This window comes from Dendrobates tinctorius, unplaced genomic scaffold (genome assembly GCF_039654945.1).
Source record: "Dendrobates tinctorius isolate UK_male_01 unplaced genomic scaffold, ASM3965494v1 ptg000048l, whole genome shotgun sequence".
Taxonomy (NCBI): Eukaryota; Metazoa; Chordata; class Amphibia; order Anura; family Dendrobatidae; genus Dendrobates; species Dendrobates tinctorius.
In genome coordinates this window covers 1,417,842-1,436,857 of record NW_027361716.1, presented here as the reverse complement: position 1 = coordinate 1,436,857, position 19,016 = coordinate 1,417,842, and the positions used below count along the sequence as shown (strand labels likewise).

The window sequence follows — 19,016 nt, the reverse complement described above, 5'->3', positions numbered from 1 at the left end:
CTACAGGGTCCTTTTCAGGAAATCCACCAACAAATGATGAGGAAATCCAAAATCCAGCTGGACTATTAAATAACCCTTCAAAAAAGGAAATAAAAGTTTATTTGAGACAGATTCATGGTATATGATGTACTGACCAACATAACGCATTTACAGCAGTATTTATTTTTTTTCTCGACCTTTCACAAAAATGTTCACGTTGAGCTGACCATACAACAGAGCAGAATAAAATATATATTTTTAAAAATGTTGCCAATTGTCGCGGAAATATTACCGTGTTTCCCCGAAAGTAGGACCCCCCCGAAAGTAAGACAGGGTGGGGGTTACGGGGGGGTCCTTCAATGGTAAGGCCTCCCCCGAATGTAAGGCAGGGTTGGGGGCCGCTGAGAAATGTAAGGCCCTTACCTTTGGGCCGCCGCTGTCCCCCATTGGGTCCCCAGGCTCCAGAGGTGTCCTCAGGTGCAGCTGGGCGGGTCCAGCGCTCATGGGGTTAACTCGCCGTGTTAACCCCCGCAATCCGCCCAGCTCAACAGCTCATTGGCCGCCCCTGTTCCCCACGTCACCGCCGGCCCCCGGCTCGAGCACTGATTGGTCCAGCAGCTCGGGCTGTAATTGGCCGCCCCAGTCCCACGTCACCGCTGTTTCCCTGCTGATTGGCACAGCGTTCCCTGCAGCGCCTTCCGCACCCACAGCCGCACCGCAGAGGAAAACATTTAAAAACCAAGTAGGGAAACATGTACTGTATAGGGTATGGGGCTGTGTGCAGTGGGATACGGCACTGTTATGGGGTGTGGGGCTGTGTGCAGTGGGATACGGCACTGTTATGGGGTATGGGGCCATGTGCAGTGGGATACGGCACTGTTATGGGGTATGGGGCTGTGTGCAGTGGGATACGGCACTGTTATGGGGTGTGGGGCTGTGTGCAGTGGGATACGGCACTGTTATGGGGTATGGGGCCATGTGCAGTGGGATACGGCACTGTTATGGGGTGTGGGGCTGTGTGCAGTGGGATACGGCACTGTTATGGGGTATGGGGCTGTGTGCAGTGGGATACGGCACTGTTATGGTATGCAGGCAGAGGGTATACGGCAATTACCGTACAGTACCGTACCGTACCGTAGTGTGTTACTGTTACCGTACTTTGATTTGTTGTCTGCTTTCCAGTTGAACGGTGTAACGTTAAGTACTGTACTGTAAAAGAGATACTGAATGATAAACAATGCTGATACGGTACCGTATATTTTTACCCCTAGACATGAGCGCTTCCGGGAGCGGTAAAAGAAAGAGCTACTCCGTGGAGTATAAAAAAGGAATAGTGGAAGAGTCTTGGGGCAAAAATATGGCAGAATTCTGCAAGGAAAAAATGTTGAGTGAACGATTGGTGCGTAAATGGCGAGCAGATTACGGTCACCTCAGTGAGCAAGTGGAGAGCGGCATGGCTAAAAAGCGCAAGGTTGGATGTGGTCGGCAACCAATGTATACCGAGCTGGAAAGCCTGGTCTGTGAGTGGGTTGCTGACAGGAGAGCGAAGACATTGGTGGTGACCAGGGCTCAGATTCAGGAATATGCCCTTGCTGTGGCACCCCAGTTTGAAATTTCCCCAGAGGAATTCAAGGCATCACAGCACTGGGTGGATAACTTTCTTGAGCGCAATGACCTGTCGTTGAGAAGATCCACGACCCTCTTTAGGCTGGAAGATGCGGAGATTGTTAAGCGTGCATTTGCATACAAGAAGTTTGTGGATGACACTGACTTCTCAAAGTACGGTCTCTCCAACATGATTGCCATGGATGAAACTGCCGTGTTCATGGGCCAAGCAGCTCAAACCACCATTGACCAACGAGGTGCCTCCTCTGTGTACGTTCCCTCCACCGCTTATGAAAGTGCACGTGTCACCTGCATTTTGGCGATTCGTTTGGATGGTAGTAAAGTCCCACCTTTACTCATTGCGAAGGGCAAGAAGGACAAGATTGAGAGGGTGTCTGGCATTTATGTGCTGGAAACTGAAAAAGCTTGGGCCACACAAGCGGTTATAAGGAAGTGGCTTGATTTAATGCTGCCGCTTGTTATGCGCGGGAACAAAAGAGGGATGCTGATCTGGGATGCAGCCAGCACACACCGCGCCAAGGACATGAAGAACTTCCTTCATGAGCGAAGAATCGACCAGATCATGATTCCGGCAGGGATGACGGCTTATCTCCAGACGCTGGATATCGCCATTAACAAGCCCTTCAAGGACAATCTCCGTGCAGAAATCAATGATTACATTGAAAACCGTATGGAGAGGAACGTCCGTGGGAATTTTGTTAAGCCAAAACTGCCTGAGATTGTTAACTGGGTGAAGAACTCATGGGGAAAGATAACTGACACTTGCGTTGCTAATGCACTGCGAGCTGGCTACTTGGACAAGACCTGCTCATTTCAGGACAGTGCCGTTGCAACACATGACAGGTATGGGCCAATGATCCAGGCGGAAATGGAGCCCCAAGAGCCCCAAGAAAATCCAGAGGAACCTCAGAGTGTTGATGTTTATGATGATGTTCCTGAAGATGATGACCTGGTTGTGATGGAATAAATCTTGTTTTATCTTCCAGTATAACTCATTCAGACTGTTTGTTGTTGTTAGTTCGTTGTTTTACATGTTATACATGGAAATACCGTCATACGGTAACACGGTAGTAACAAGATATTCTTGATACGCTACATTTGTTTTATTCTACTGTTTGGTGATGACCGACTCTTCAGCATGTTAATAAATGTTAATTTATTGGTTAAAAAGAAATTGTCATTTTTTTTCGGCTAATGTAAGACCTCCCCCGAAAGTAAGACAGGGTGGGACTTTTTGGGGTAAAATTAATGTAAGACAGGGTCTTACTTTCGGGGAAACACGGTAGCAATCAAAGTATTTGACACCTAATGAGTTAACGTTTATTAAGTTCAAGTGGGTGTTATTAAAGAGTTTTCACTGGGGGGGTGTCTTTATTCTCCCTGTATGACATTGCCCAATCATAATCAGGCAGCAATATACAGGAGAGAAAGAACACGCCCCCACAATAGCTCAGAGCAGGTTTTTCAGTGTGTAAGGTGTAATAACAGCCTGCTCCTATCTCACTGCAGACACTATTACATTGTGTGTCCAGTTGAACATGAAACAAATGATGAAAGTGTCTCTGGCTTTTTTTTTCCTTGCATATATTATCACCATCCATATTTTTTATGTTTATTTATTTCATCCAACTTCAGTCACATCTATACATTTTTCCCCCCATTCATTATAGCAAGTTAGGACATGTGATCCCTAGTCTGACAACCAGTTCAGTACATGTACTAATATGTAGACAGGAAGAAACCAGAGACAATGTAGATGGGACCTACTGAAGCTACAGCACACAGGATACACAGAGACCCATCTGAGTCAGTGGAGTACGAGTCCACAGACTTTTGTTTGGGTCCATGTGTGCTAGCGCAGAAGCTGCACTTCACAGCGGTGTTTTGAGTTACCCTTGGGGTCTCAGGACCTTGACCCCCACCATAACGTAACACATTTCCCACTGTATAAAGTATTAAAAAATTACATGTAATGATAGGTACCCTTTAACCGAAACTGCAATACCAGACAATGTCTCATGGACAAGAGTGGTGCTGTTTATAGGCAAAAAAATTCCTTTAATACATTTAATATTACATTGCACTTACCTTATGTGGGATTATTTCAGGATTTATGATTTCAAATAAATTTAGGCTTTTACTGTTCATCAGGGATGTCAAAGCTTACTCCAAACCTGCAAAAATACTCAAAAGATGTTAAAAAATCCACAACACCTCATCCTACAGTAAGAGACAAGCACCATCTTTTTTCCTACTATTGTGAAATAGTCCCACACATTCTACTGAGTTAATAACAATTACTTGCAATAAATATATTAAATATTAATGTATAATGGCAGCCAAATCATTTGTCTGACTGCCTTACTGTCTTCCAACAATAGGACAACTTTTACATGGCAGTATTTGGCATCAAATGTTGTCAGTCCAAACTAATAGTAGGTCCAAAATACAGAAGCGGTGCGAATAAATCCATCAGAATTCTTTCAACTTTTTGGCATTTTTTTTATGCCATACATTTAATGCCTTGTGCTTTTTTGTCATTTTAAACATCTGTTTTTTTCATGTGTCCTCCTGGATGGAGGAAAAGCCCATTGTAAAATGACCATATGCCTTCAGGGATTTTCCCATTGAAGACATTAGTGGGGTGGTCTCACCTTCTTAAATAGGTAAAATTGATCAGTACTTGTGAAAACAAATCACATTGCAATTTACTTGTTAAAATTATTCTCCTGCGCTGCAAAGGTAAAGCTGACTCATATTGCAACCTTGGAGAGCGAGCGCACAGTTCGGGACATGGGTACCATACTGCTGGTCCAAGCTGTCAATCTTCCAGAGCACACTGCTCCTGGCAAGCAGGAAGCTGGGAGTCAGGGGAGCTGTGGGCTCCTGAAGATTGAATGTAAAAACAGCCCCTTTAAAGGCATATCCATAGATGTTTCACGGTTTCTACATTCACTGTGACCAAGAAACGCTGTGAGTGACAGCTCAGCCGCCCTAGGGGATCTGGAGTGTGCTGGACTGTCGGTTTTGTGAGTGACAGTCCAGGTATCCAATCTTATGCTGGGGTGTGCTGGGTTGGTAATAGTTTGATTGACAGCCCTGCTGCGCACTCTGGTTTAGTCTGCAGGCATTTCCTCAGGTGCCTCCCATCCCTAATCATTTGCAAGGCATTTAGCTGGCTAGCTGCTAGTAGTCTGTGTCGGTTGTAGATTTGCTTTAGGTAGGTGTGTGTGCTTGCTCGGTCTCTGTTTCTTGCTGATGACCCTGAGTTTTGTTGTGACTACTTTTTTGGACTTCCCATTCTGCTTTTGAGTACCCTCCTGGTATTTGACTCCGAACTGTTACCTGACCACGCATTTGTATCACCCATCTGTACTACAAGCACTCCTGGTATTTGCCCTGGACTCTTACCTGACCATGCTTTTGTGTCACCCCTCTGTACTATGAGCCCTCCTGGTATTTGACCCCGGACTGTTACCTGGCCACGCTTTTGTATCACCCCACTGTACTACAAGCCCTCCTGGTATTTGACCCAGGACTGTTACCTGACCATGCTGTTGTATCACCCCTCTGTACTACGAGCCTTCCTGGTATTTGACTCCAGACTGTTACCCGACCATGCTTTTGTATCACCCCTCTGTACTACAAGCCTTCCCGGTATTTGACCCCGGACTGTTACCTGACCACGCTTTTGTATCACCCTCTCTGAACTATGAGCCTTCCTGGTATTTGACCCCTATTACCTAACCATGCTTTTGTATCACCCTCTCTGTTCTACAATCCCTCCTGACTACCCTGTCTCATGGCTTTCCCTCATATTCTATACTGTACATATGCCATATGTTTTGCCCTGTGCATGTCGTCCAATAATTGCTAATCCAGACTTACGTTCCATTATAGCTTGAATCCCAAATTCAGACACCACAGTCTGGAGAAATTGTTTAATCTGTTCTTCGTTCTGTAGGAGAAATATACATTTCTAAGTTATATGCTGATCCATACAGTATCAGGTATAACCCTATTCTGTGCTTAATATCCTGAGAACAGATCTGCGGATAATAGAGGGTCCTTGTATAAGTTGCCAAATCGGAATATGGAGACTTAGAGAAGGCAAAATTGGGAAAAATTGTATACACATAAACTATCCTCCAAAACGTAGAAAGCTGGCTCTCCAGTGCCACCTCTAAGAGAGTTATACCCTATAAGTCAATTATCAACCCATTAATAAGCCTTACCAATAGACTTAGCCAAACCAGAGATTTCTCCAAAACTAAAACACACCATCCACATACAGTGCCATGAATGTGGACATCCGGTGGTGTCATAGTCAGTGGTGAAATCTGAGCTTAGTAAATTGCACAATTAACATGAATATTCCATAAGATTCCATTAAGAATCTGAACAACAGGAAACTCTTAGGCTGGAGTCACACTAACCTGAGCAAAATACGGTCAGTATTTTACATGCGTAATACGGATGACAGACCCCTAAATAGTGCTCCGTATGTCATCCGTAATCAAGGTGTGGTCGCGTATTTTGCGCATGTCAGCATCCGTATGTAATCCGTATGGCATCCGTATGGTGAGATTTTCTCGCAGGCTTGCAAAATGGACATATAATGGAGCCCTATGACAGTTTTAATAAAGAAATGAAAGAATAGATATAGACACATAGAATACATATATATATATATTCTATGTGTCTATATCTATTCTTTCGTTTCTTTATTAAAACTGTCAGTGTGAGTTTACTGTATAGCGCACTGAATTGCCGGCTTTGCTAAAAGACACCTGGTGCGTATTTCTCGCAAGTCACATGTGTGGTCCGTGTGTAATCCGTATTTTTTGCGCACCCATAGACTTGCATTGGCGTATTACGGCCGTAGTACGCTGACAATCGCAGCATGCTGCGATTGGCACGGACTGTAGAATACGGATGAGAAATATACGGCTGGTGCGAGGGACCCCATAGAGAATCATTGGTCCGTGTCTAATGCGTGCTTTTAGCGCCTCTCACTCGCCCGTATTCCTCGCCAGTGTGACCCCGGCCTTAGGGCTTACCATGTGCGTTTTTTAAGTCATTTTCTTTTTTTTTTTTTTTCTTACTTTGTTGGGTTTTTTTGTGCCAAACTCCTCAAAATGGGGCACACAGTTCATGAATTTTGCCCTAAATCAAAAATGGTCTTTTTTTTTACTTTACCATTTTTGTGACTTTTTAGTTTTTGTTTTTTTTTAAGTGTCAGGGGTCATTTCAATACATTTGCTGCAAATTTTTTTTAACTTTTCGATAAGTCGCAAATGATGACTCAGGCTGAAATACCTGGATACGCTAAGACAAACTCACAGCAACAAACTTAAAAAAAAGACAACATATGTGAACATTTAAAAATTAGACTTAAAGGCGCAAATGGAAGAGGAATTTGATGCAAACCAAGAAAAAAAAAACAAAAAAAAACAGATCCACTCTTGCAAATATGAATACAAAAACTTATGAAGTACTGATGCATCCTGTTTCATCATATATCCGTATTACAGATGTATGAAACACTGCACACTCGTATGAGAGGCCTCATTTACACATAAGTGTATTTAGTATTTCATCAGTATTTGTAAGCCAAAACATCAGTGGCTACAAAACACAGAATATATGTTTTTCTCTGTGGTCTAAGTGGTAAAGTTTCTCCTTGTGGAGAGCGACATGCCAAGCCTGGCATGTCAGAGTGAGGAGACTTAAAAGCCATGCATGCTCCTCTGGGAAATTAAATATGTAAATTGTCTCTTCAGAGAGAACGAGGACTAGAACTCTATAGTGCCAGCTATTGGACGGAGCAATCCTAAATGTAAATATCGATCCTTCAACGAGAATGGCCATATGACTTAGGATAAAAGCCAAACAAGGATCTCAATTTGCAGACACATGTTTCAGGGTGTTGCCCCTTGTCAGTGCAAAGTATGAGATCTGATTTGGCTAGGTGAGAGTCTCTGGACTGGGGTCTAAGGCAGAGTTCTCCAACTCCAGTCCTCAAGTGCCACCAACAGGTCATGCTTTACCCTCCCAGTGTATGTGATTGTCTGCAGTGCTACAGTGCAGCAGCTTAATCAGTGAGCTCAGCAGCTCTGGCGGCAAAAGCTGTTCAGAGCCGCTGAGCTTTGATGACTTTTGGAGTCCCAGGAAAATGTCACTTAGCAGTCCATATAGCAGCTATATGCCCCACAATTCTATTGGCATCTATTAATAAAAATTTGTAAAGGACCACGTTAGATACATTTTTGTATGGAAATATCGCGGTCATTTTGCGGCCCACGAATTGGGTACGGTATTTGAAATTGAACTCACAGAGGATCAGACGGGTGCAACTTCAGTTTTTTGTTTCCATACGAGGCCTGGACGGCGGTAACAGTTTCCTGCAATAAAAAGAAACATTGATCCATTGATAGTAATTACTTTCAAACAAGTTTTATTTTCTTACGCCGCAATATTACTTCTTGGCAAGAGCATGATATTTTACATATCTCTGCCGACCCCGCCAAACGCGCCTTGTGGGGGGCCTCACTCCTCTGCAAAAGGTTCTGTTTCATTTTTTGGTTATTGTATCCTGCCTGCTTATTCGTTCATGATCCCCGGATATTTTACTGCTATACTTATTGCTTATTGGTGACTGCAAACTGAAATCCTCATCCAAAATGACATTACATCTTTCTTGGGGTCAACACTAAAGAGCAGGGAGATTCCTAGTACTCCGCTCTCAAATTGTGGCATGGAGCGAAAAAGTAACACAATATAACTGTAAAATGTAGCGATGGTGTCTCATTTGATTGTAGAGTTGCATGAAAGGATAAAAAAATATGCAATTTACTTTGCTGGTACAGTAAAATATGGATTCTTAAAGAAAAAACGTGACGTGTGCACATACCATTACATGAAATATTTTATAATGCTACACTCATTACAACTGGAGAAAGAGGGATTTTTGTGTACTCACCGTAAAATCCTTTTCTCTGAGCCAATCATTGGGGGACACAGGACCTTGGGTAAGCTGCATTCAGCCTCTGGAAGAAAGCTTAACTCCTTCTCTGCGCGTATGGGCTGCAGGTGCAGAGAAGGCGTATAATATGCGCAGAGAAGGGGTTAAGCTTTCTTCCAGAGGTTGAATACAGCTTACCCAAGGTCCTGTGTCCCCCAATGAGGTGTAAGAGAAAGGAATTGTTTTCTAGAAGTCTTCTATCAGATGACTTGAGTGTCCTCTTATGGGGTTCAGTTCTCCTTATACTCACCATTTCAAAATATAAATCAGATGCAGAAGTGGTGCTTATGTGGACCGCGACAGAAAGAGGTGACTGTTGTGAGTTCATTTTCCCCTTCGTCACTGAGGTCTGGTGAACTCCCTATTCTGGTAAAGGAAGGTAATGAGCCTGATTATCAGGCACATGAGCCTGATGAGGATGACTGGCTGAGTGGAGTCACGGACTGGATATAAGGCTGCCGACGCCCTTCTGCCCTGCGGGTGATTTCTCTGTGGACTTCTAGGACACCAGTCTGATTCCTGCTCCTCTAAAGCTAAGTTTTCTGCTTTGCCTGTTCGCAATTGTGTTTTGTTTTTGGTTTCCTTGCTTTTCTGGATTCTGCCTTTCCCTGCTGTGGTGAGCTGAATCTCCTTTTGCCTGTAGCTCTGTCTTCAGAATATTCCTGAGTACTGACATAGCTTTTTTGAAGCCTAGCGTCTTCAGGGCCTTTTTAACTGTCAGTCTGTTGGCTCTTATTTTCATAGGGTTTTTCACGGATTGCAGACAGCAGCCTTCCTGTCCTTTCCTATCTAGTTAGCTTGGGCCCCGTCTTTGCTCAGTCTATCTTTCTGTCTGTGTTAGTGTTTTCATCTTGCTTCACCGTCATTATATGTTGGGGGCTGCCTATTGCTTTGGGGTCTGCTCTGGGGCAGTTTAGATTTCCCCTTTCTTTCTTTAGGCCTATTTAATTCTCCGGCTGTGATCGAGGGGTCTAGGGCATCGTAGGAACCCCCCATGGCTACTGTTAGTTGTTGTGGATAGGATCAGGGGTCTGCAATCCGATAGCTGCCAACCTCTCTGGTTTTCTGGACTTAGCTAGCATTTCTGTTTTTGCCTCCTACGGTGACTCAATCATAACAGGTGACCATCGTGCCCTTTGGTGTAATTTTGATTCTCGGGGTCGTGAGACTCCACACTTTTGCAGAGATATCGCTAGCTGCATGTTTGTGGAGGATCTAAGAGATAAAATAAGCACATTTACTGAGTTATATTTCTGGATATCGAACAAAAAAGACATTCCAGGGTGTCTTTCAGCAGGGCATCCCTGCTGCCTGCCAGTTTACGGTGGTGCTGGGCAGCAGATCTGATGGCCCACTTGAAATTGGATAGTGCAAACCTCCCTATATGTGCACTAGCAGTGACTTATTCCATATTATTCCTTATTCCTAGAAAGGTAGGAAATTTGAAGCATTCAGTTATGACCATTTCTATTTCGCAGTGAAATGGCTGCATAAATTGGACCGAGATCAGAACGCAATGCACGGACTGGCTGGCGGCTCTCCCGACTTGAACGTGACAGTCAGGTATGGACTGGGACTGAAATTCAGCCCTGGCTTTTGCAATCACACAGGCCCATGCTGTCCCCATCTCCAAGCACCAGATGGGATATATTACTAATATTACCCTGGATGGAGGAAAGGAAGATTTACTACAAGATCAGTATTTCTAATAATACCCGTGACTTGCTGGGGTAAGTGACGGAGTCAGCGACTTTGTGTCACAACTCTTAACAGTATGGGTGTCTTGAGAACATCGATTCTGTTAACAACGTAGCAGACAAGGCATCCCATGACCAGACAGGCCCTTCTGGCATTTGCCAGAATTGCCAGATGGCCAGTCCGGCACTGGTGACAGTTTCAAATATGTCTATGCGGCTGTCAAGCTCAGGTCAGGAGAGCCGCTGGCCACTCCGTGCACTGCCTTACGATCTTAGTCCAGTTTATATGGCCGCCTGACTGCGCCCTCAGTGTAATATACTGTAGATGGGTACCAGAAAGTTGTAAAAAAAAAACTAAAAAAAAGCCTTTTCTTGTCATTGTTTTCCAAACTTTTTGGCTTATGAGTAAACTTTTTAAGGCTAGTTTCACAACTTATTTATGGTACAAATATAGACCACAGTTTCACGAACCAGCCACACGTCTCCTGACCTGAACTCATCATCCTCGTAGGCATACAGTATATGAGGCTCATATATGTCTATGAAGATGGACGGTTTCCGGTCAGGAGACACGCGACCGGTCCCAGAAAATGCGATCCATGAATGTCGGACGTGTGAAACTGGCCTTAACATGACTCTACAATAAGACATTTCTATGCCTGCAAAGAAAAGACATCCACTTGTTTAGGCTACTTTCACACATCCGTTTTCTGGAATCCGGCACGATGCGGTGAAAATGTAAAAAACCTGATCCGGCACCGGATCCGGTTTTTTCCTCATTGACTGTCATTATCGCCGCATCGTGCCGGATGGCCATGCGGCGTGTCAGGTTTCTGCCGGAAACGGGAAAAATGCGCCGTCCGGCGTGTGCATAAAACGTTCCCTGTAACGTTTTTTCACAGCGCCGGAACGGTTTTCAGCACTGCGCATGCCCGGGCACTTTGTCTTTTAACCCCATAGGTGATTCTCTCTCTCTCTGTGTCTCTGTCTCTCTCTCTCTGTGTCTCTGTCTCTCTGTGTGTCTCTCTCTGTCTCCTGTCTGCGTCTGTCGCCTCTTTGCGCTCTGGCTCCTTTAAATCTTCACGACACCGTATCCGGCCGTACACAGACATCCGGTGTCTGGGCTCCACGCCGCATCCGGCACTACGGCTTTTCACTGCAAGGCGCCGGATCACTAAAACCGGATGTGTGAAAGTAGCCTTAGGTGGTCATACACATTGGATAACTGTCATGTAAATGCTTGCCTTGCAATGATGGTGGCCTTCCATTAGCTCCATATCTTCATTTTAGGTCTATGTAAATGCTTTCATGCCCCCCACCTACCAAAACAAAAAGTATTGACTAACCAGAAAAATTATGTCTATTTGTAAGGTTTCAGGGCATAGAGGCTCCTTCATCAGGCAAGTTTACACATTAACGACTGAGACATTACTATAGGCCTATATTTGGTTAAATACTAAGACGAGATCCCCTTTTAAGCTCATATTTGAACATATGATGTCCAGCTCTGTGGAATATGACATGTACTTGTAGAAATACGTATCATGATTATTGCGCATACTTGTAGTTACCTCTCGTAGGATTTCCTAATGGGACGCCTCGTTATCATTCTGAAGGATATCCTGAATACAAAAAAGTTACAGGTTTATGTTTAATAAGCCATAAAACTGCAGAAATAGTTTTGATACATTTTGATGTAAATTTTAATTTAGTGGCGTCTTTCCATTTTTTTCACAGGATGATGCGCTGCAGAGGACGATGATCTTTTGGGCAAAGCAAAAAATCATTTCACCTGATAAACAAGCAGTTCGCAAATAAGTTAGTAATAAAAAGCCATTGGACCCATGGAAACTGAAACATGGACCAAACATTGATAAAAATTGGTCTTTACCAGAAAAATACCAGAAAAATCACTGAAGTCTGATTGAGGCCTTATAATGTTAGATCTATGAGTTTCAACAGAATCTCTGTATTTCTAGACAGATGACCATTTCAGTAATAAATGCTCTTCAAATTTACCTTTAACTCTTTTCCGGGAAGATTCAGTGCCAAATGCTGATCGAGAAAATATGCCAGCACAAGAGAATCCAGGACCTGCTCTGAAAACCAGAAGTAGAGCATCCTGTTGTGTGTTAGAAGTGAAGGGGAGAATATGGAGTCATTGTAGGGAACAGTGAGATTCTTGTAGGCCAGAAGACCCTACGGAAAAGAAGGAAGGCACGCATGAGATGTGAGGAACCTCAAATATTGCTTTAAAAAAACTTTCCTTTCCAAGGACTTGTGAAACTTGTTTTCCAAAATCTCATTTAATAATTTTCCTCAAAGTATTTTTTTTTATTTCTTATGTCACTGAATTGTCTAGCTGTTAAAAAAGTACCATTCCCTGGATTTTTTTAATTGTCGCTTCTCCACTGATTCTGGAACAGTTTTTCTTCTGTGCTCCTCCATTCACTAATAATAAAGGTGCACATTTTCCCTTTAACTAATTGGGCTTATGCCACAAAACTCTTCATGGGCGTAGCCATCTTTTGATTGGCTAGTGTCAGAGCAAAAAAAAAAAAAAGCATCTTCGCGGGCGTAGCCGTGTTTTGATTGGCCAGTGTCAAAAGGGCAATAAAAAAAGGAATCATGTGGGCATAGCCATGTTTTGATTGGCCAGTGTCAGAGTAGAAAAAGTAAACGCCCACACAGAAGTTTTAGGGTTTACACCAAGTTTATTAAAGGGAAAATGTGCATCTTTATTTCTATGGGGCATAATTTTGGAACGGAGGGACACATAAGTTAAACTGTTCCAGAATCAGTGGCGCAGCACCGATTCGAAGAGGTACTCAGTTTAAATAATAAAGAAAAATCTAATGCGAGATCAACTTTAAAAAGCTGACTTTACAGTTTCACATGAGCTGTCATTGAACTTTCCAAGGCTCTAGAAATAAAAATCTACACAATGATGTAATGATTAATCTTCTTCTTTCTTGACCTTGTATAACAAGGCTTACAGGAGTTTCTGAAAGCTAAAAGAAAACCCAGTGGGAGCTTTAATTACTGATTGAACCAACACAGGAAAAAAAACACACATCTAATGAGCGGGGAATTCCGGGAATTACATTTTCCATTGACAAATCAAGATACACAAAGCAAAAATGTGGATAAAACACTCGTACTAAAAATCAGTCTGTGCTCTGTATGAGGCCAGATTTAAATATTGCAGGTCTGGTTAAAAGGAACCTGTCAACTGATTGATTCTACCCATGGTTCGTAATTGCAGCCAAGACCAACTTTGCAACTACAACCACGTTTCACTGTGAACAGGATGACTATGTAGGATGACTATTCCAAGAGGCAGGACCATGGCGGCTTCTCCATGCTCCAATCTTCTTGACTGAGGCTCACTCCATATATACTCAAACATAAGGAGAGACCTGTCAATCTATGGGCGTGGGACTGGGAGAAGGCACACATGGCTGCCATAATGGAGCCAGTCTCTGATCCATGCTGTGTCTGAACGGCAGCAGCCTGGTGGTGCTGCTGTCTTTCCACTGTTTTACCTATAAAACCGTGGGGCCATTACGATCAGTGTCTTACGATTTATATTTGACACATTGGAGTATTAGTAAGCACATAAAACACCTTATCAGATAAATGAAAACACCCAATGGTTATAGGTAATAAATGTTATTTGTGAGAAAATCCAATTTAACCTCCTAGCCCTCTTATTATCACTCACCTTGTGATGGGACTCCAGGTAGTTTCCTTTAGTGAGTGGGAAGTCTGTGATATCAATATTCACTCCAATGTCTCCATAACTCAGAAAGTTTTCTATAAAAAGGTTTGAGAACGTATGACTCTGCAATAGTTGTATATATTCATATAATTTGTACAATGCCCATCTATCACTGTGTTTTGTAAACCCATTGGTTTAGTTAGAGGGAATATGTCACCAGGTGTTTGCTACCTGATCTGACAACAGCAAAATGTAAGGATAGGGACCCCTAAATCCAGTGATGTGTCACTTACTTGGCTGCTTGATGTAGTTTTTATAAAATCATTGTTTTATCAGTAGGAGATTATCACTACAGGACTACTTATTTTGCTGCCAGGTAGTCCAACCACTCCCCCACCACTGATTTTCAGCTTTGTGTATGCGATGCACAGACAGAAAGCTGCCAATCAGTGGTGTGGCCGGAGTTATACAGAGCTCAGCATTTAGAGAACTGCTAGCTCTGCACCAGTGAAAAAAGGTTTTAATCAAAACTGCAGCACACAGTAACGTAAGTGACACATCGCTAGAATCAAATGTTGCTCTCAGGAGTAACAAAAACCTGGTGACAGATTTCCTTTAAATGCAAAGCTTTCAAAGCATAATGTAAAATCTAGAGATGAGCAAACTTGTTTGGAAAACATTTTCCAATCTCAAATTCTAATAGACGCCTCTACGTTATGAAGCTGTGGGCTTGATGTCACCGGACAATACAAAGGTGACATCAACCCCACAAGTATGAACTTCACTTGCCACCACCACAGGTAAGAGCTGGGTAAAGCACCAAAAATGATGCATCTAATAGATGCGCCAATTCTGAGCTGCTGCAGGCTGCTGTTTTTAGGTTGGGGGAGGGGCAATATACATGGTCCCTTACCAGCCTTAGAATACCAGCCTCCCTGCTGTCAGCTTTTGCTTGGCTGGTTGACAAAAATGGGACCCCACGCTGTTTTTAAAAAGTTATTTATTTATTTATTCTATTCTTGATAACCAGCCTTGCTAACACTGACAGCTGAGGGTTGCAGCCCGCAGCTGTCAGTTTTGCCTGGCTGTTTATTAAAAATTCAGCTGAATCCATGTCAGTTTTTTTTTTAAATTATTTATTTATAGCGCAATTGATGTGATGCCACTTTTCCTGGTGTCTGCCCCTAATTTGAGTTGTTTTGGCAGATTTGGGCACTGATGGTGTTATCTATTCATTTGGCTTTGCCTCCCATTGAATTGAATGGTGTTCAGTTATGTTTGGTGAACATAGCCAAACCGAACCTTAAAAGGTTCCACTCATCTATAGAAAATCTGTAACAGCCCCTACCCCCACCTAACAAGTGCATAACTTCTTATATGGCAGAGGAACCTTTGAGCCCTCTTTGACCAGGTTCAGATTGCGTTAAAGCAGTCCGTTCAACGCATAGCGCTGACGGACTGCGTTTACGCTATTCCATAACGCGATAGCGTTATGTGATCCCGCTAGCGCAGATGCTTCATCTGCGCTAGCAGTGACGGACCCCCGGACGCTGCAGATCGCGTCCGAGGGTCCGTCACAGAATGACGGCACATCGCTAACGCATGCCGATTATGGCATGCGCTAGCGATGCGCTCGTCAATACCAGTCTATGGGTGCGTTAATGCCGCTATCTAACGGATCCGTTAAACGCACCCTTTTAACGCAATGTGAACCCAGCCTTAGGCACCATGGCTCAAATGTGCTTGCTGCCTGCGTAAGATTTCTATTTCTATGGGTGTGTGTGCGCGCATGACAGCGAACCCAAGGAGTTTCCCAACAGGAATACGTTTCAGGACAGACTGGTGTTTTGTGTCGTCAAACATCTTTCTGGTAAATTCCTTAGAGTTTGCTTTGGCTTTTTTGACCACTGGAGTTTTTTCCAATCTTTTCTTCATCAATTTTGGATTTTCTTTTTTACTTTTCAGGTTTTGTTTTATCTCTTGAATAATGAAGAAACCGCTAACAGTTTCTCAAGTGAGAAATGATGAGAAAATGCTCAAAAAGACATCTTTAGAGCCTTCCCATTGATTTGTGCTGTAAAGTATATAGTGTGTTCAAATTGGAAAACCCCTGATGAATGGTTAGGTCACTTTTTTTTTTTTTTTTTTTATAGCCGCTTGGCGTCTTTGAACACCAGAAGGGGTTAAAAGACACTTCAAAACCTGAACATATGAACAGAAAATTGTTTTTACATAGAATTGCATGTGCTCATTCTTTTGAGTGTTTTCTGAGCGCTTTTTCAGGTGGGTTTTGGAGGGGAGGGGGGGATACCAAATGGAAAATGACATTGTATGCAGGCAGGCACCCTATTCGAAACCAAACACCACACCCATCATTTAGCATTATGTGTTTTTCTGAGCTGTAATTTTCACAAAATCTCAGCAAATCGTGACCTAAAAAATACAAATCTATATATATATCAAAGGAAATCTCATAAAATATACCTGCTCTGTCTTGGATAAAATCAGCAAGTAGGTTTGCCACATAATTTATTTCTTTACAAATCTGAAGAGTAAAAATATGTACAATGTGTCACTTCATTTATTCTTACAAAATATAATTTTTTTTTTTTTTTTAAACTTTGTCTCCAGGTGCCCTTAAGGGTTCATATTGCAAAATCAACTTGTTTCCTTGGGAATGCTATGCAATCTATGGGCAGCATGATATCGAAAATGAGAACCTGAGCAAATGAATATATAATTTTGGAATAGATTCAGTATGACTTGTATTTCATTCATTTAAATCCCTCCTCGTTATACTCTAAGGAGTCCAGTGGGCGGTCCCATTCAGTGATCGACAGCCTTTCCCTGTATGCATATCTGCCAATCACTAAGTAGGACCATCCCTGCTCTCAGAATCAATGGAATGCCCTAACCCTATCCTGAGAATGCCTTTGACCCAACCTAGATTGCTCAGTTTTGGGCAGGGTGTTCAGTATACCCTTGGTGTGGCCAAGAGGCACAGTGTACTGCTCCACCCACTGGTTTTGCTTGCCCCTGCCTCCCTCATTGGCAATTAACAGCATTTTCTCTGTAGATACTTTACGCTTTAGACAAACCAGGGCTAGCAATCACAATTGATGGAGGTAAGGACATGCAAAAACAGTGGGCAAAATGGTGCACTGAGCTTCTCGGCCACACCAGGAGTGCACCGAACACTCTAATTAGCATATTTGATAAACTTCAGCTTCTGAATAATGGAGGCATCGATTAGATCATTATAGGTGATAAATTTATAGGGGCAATGTCCACTACAAAGGATTTATGCTTAGTTTTTATTGTCACCTGACAGTTTATCTTTAAAACTGCAACAGGCTGCAGTCGTTTTAGAAAACTGTGCCAATCTCCATGTGGGCACGGGTTTTTGGCCATATTGTTTGATAACCTACAGATAACAGATATCATGAGAGAATACTCCAAACACATATTAGGGCAGTCTGGTACAGGAGATTGTATGAGCTCGATGAGGATAGCTAGAACTTCTTTCTAAAAGTCCTCACTAGGAGGGCAATACCACATCAGGTGCATAAACTCTGCCGCTTCTTCCCCACACCTATGGCAATCTGCGGTGGTGGATCTACCCGTAGTATATAACCTGCTAGGAGACAGGTAGCATTGATTGACTATATACATTAGGACTAGATTGTTATTAATTTCCAGTGAACATATTGTGGGGAGGTCAAGGCCTCACTCCAATCTTCTGATAAGGTGTTACTGTCCTCCATTTGGTCTCAACTAGTAATGGCGATGAAGATCCTCTACTGCTTAGTGACTGGGTGCATAAAGAGGAGATCAGCCCTTAGGGTTACTGGCTCCTTAGAATCCTGATCATGGAGTATGGAAATACAAGAGAATTTGTTGAATTTGTTGAAGATGGCAAAATAAAGCATGTCTGGGGACTTGAAAGAGATGTTGACACTGATCGAAGGAAACAAGGACACCCTGGATATACAGTATACCTGTGCCAGAGTCTTGACCCCTAAGTTCGACCAAAACTGAGCATCTTGGGAAAGTAGTAATTCGGGAAGAGCACTGTTATGCCATGGGGGGAATTCAGATACTGTGTCCTTGAGATTAAAAATCTTTTAGGTGGCTCTCCACACTTGAACCGCAAGTGTGTGACTTGGCAAGATGAAGCGTGAGTATTTGGTGCCTCCAAGACCAGCCATAGACTCTGAAGACTAAGCTGTTCGCAAGGTGATGTTCAGAATTAGGCAAATGATGTTCTGCTATCCAGTGCTGTAGAAAGCGAAGAAGGCCTTTTAAGTATATAAGACGATGCCCAGGAGTGCCACCCCGGCCTCATCCCTGGTCCTCTGAGGAGTGGTCAGATTCAGCCCCATATGAGGGACGCTGAATGGAAGAAGATCATGGCAAAGACCTTCTGTGGGACGATGGAGGCTGAGTGAATTTAGGGAGGACTATCATTTCCCATTAAGGAGTGGGATAGTATTCGTAACCTGTAGAATTCATCTCCTGCTTCCCATCCCATGGGGCTTAGAAGTAACAACATGGATTTCTGACAGTTTATGCTTAGACCGTAGAACCGTCAAAATTCATCAATCAGATCCATTACCAGAGGCAGCGTAAGGCCGGGGTCACACTGGCGAGGAATACGGGAGAGTGAGAGGCGCTAAAAGCACGCATTAGACACGGACCAATGATTCTCTATGGGTTTGCTCCCAACAGCCGTATATTTCTCCTCCGTATCCTACGGTCCGTGCCAATCGCAGCATGCTGTGATTGTCAGCGTACTACGGCCGTAATACGCCAATGCAAGTCTATGGGTGCGCAAAAAATACGGATTACACACGGACCACACATGTGACTTGCGAGAAATACGCACCAGGTGTCTTTTAGCAAAGGTGGCAATTCAGTGCGCTATACAGTAAACTCACACTGACAGGTTTAATAAAGAAACGAAAGAATA

General features: G+C 43.2%; 1 pseudogene; it reads right to left on the bottom strand.

Annotated features, from left to right (window-relative positions):
- LOC141090222 (cholesteryl ester transfer protein-like) overlaps positions 1–19,016 on the bottom strand; it is a 73,814-nt pseudogene continuing 54,798 nt past the window's right edge.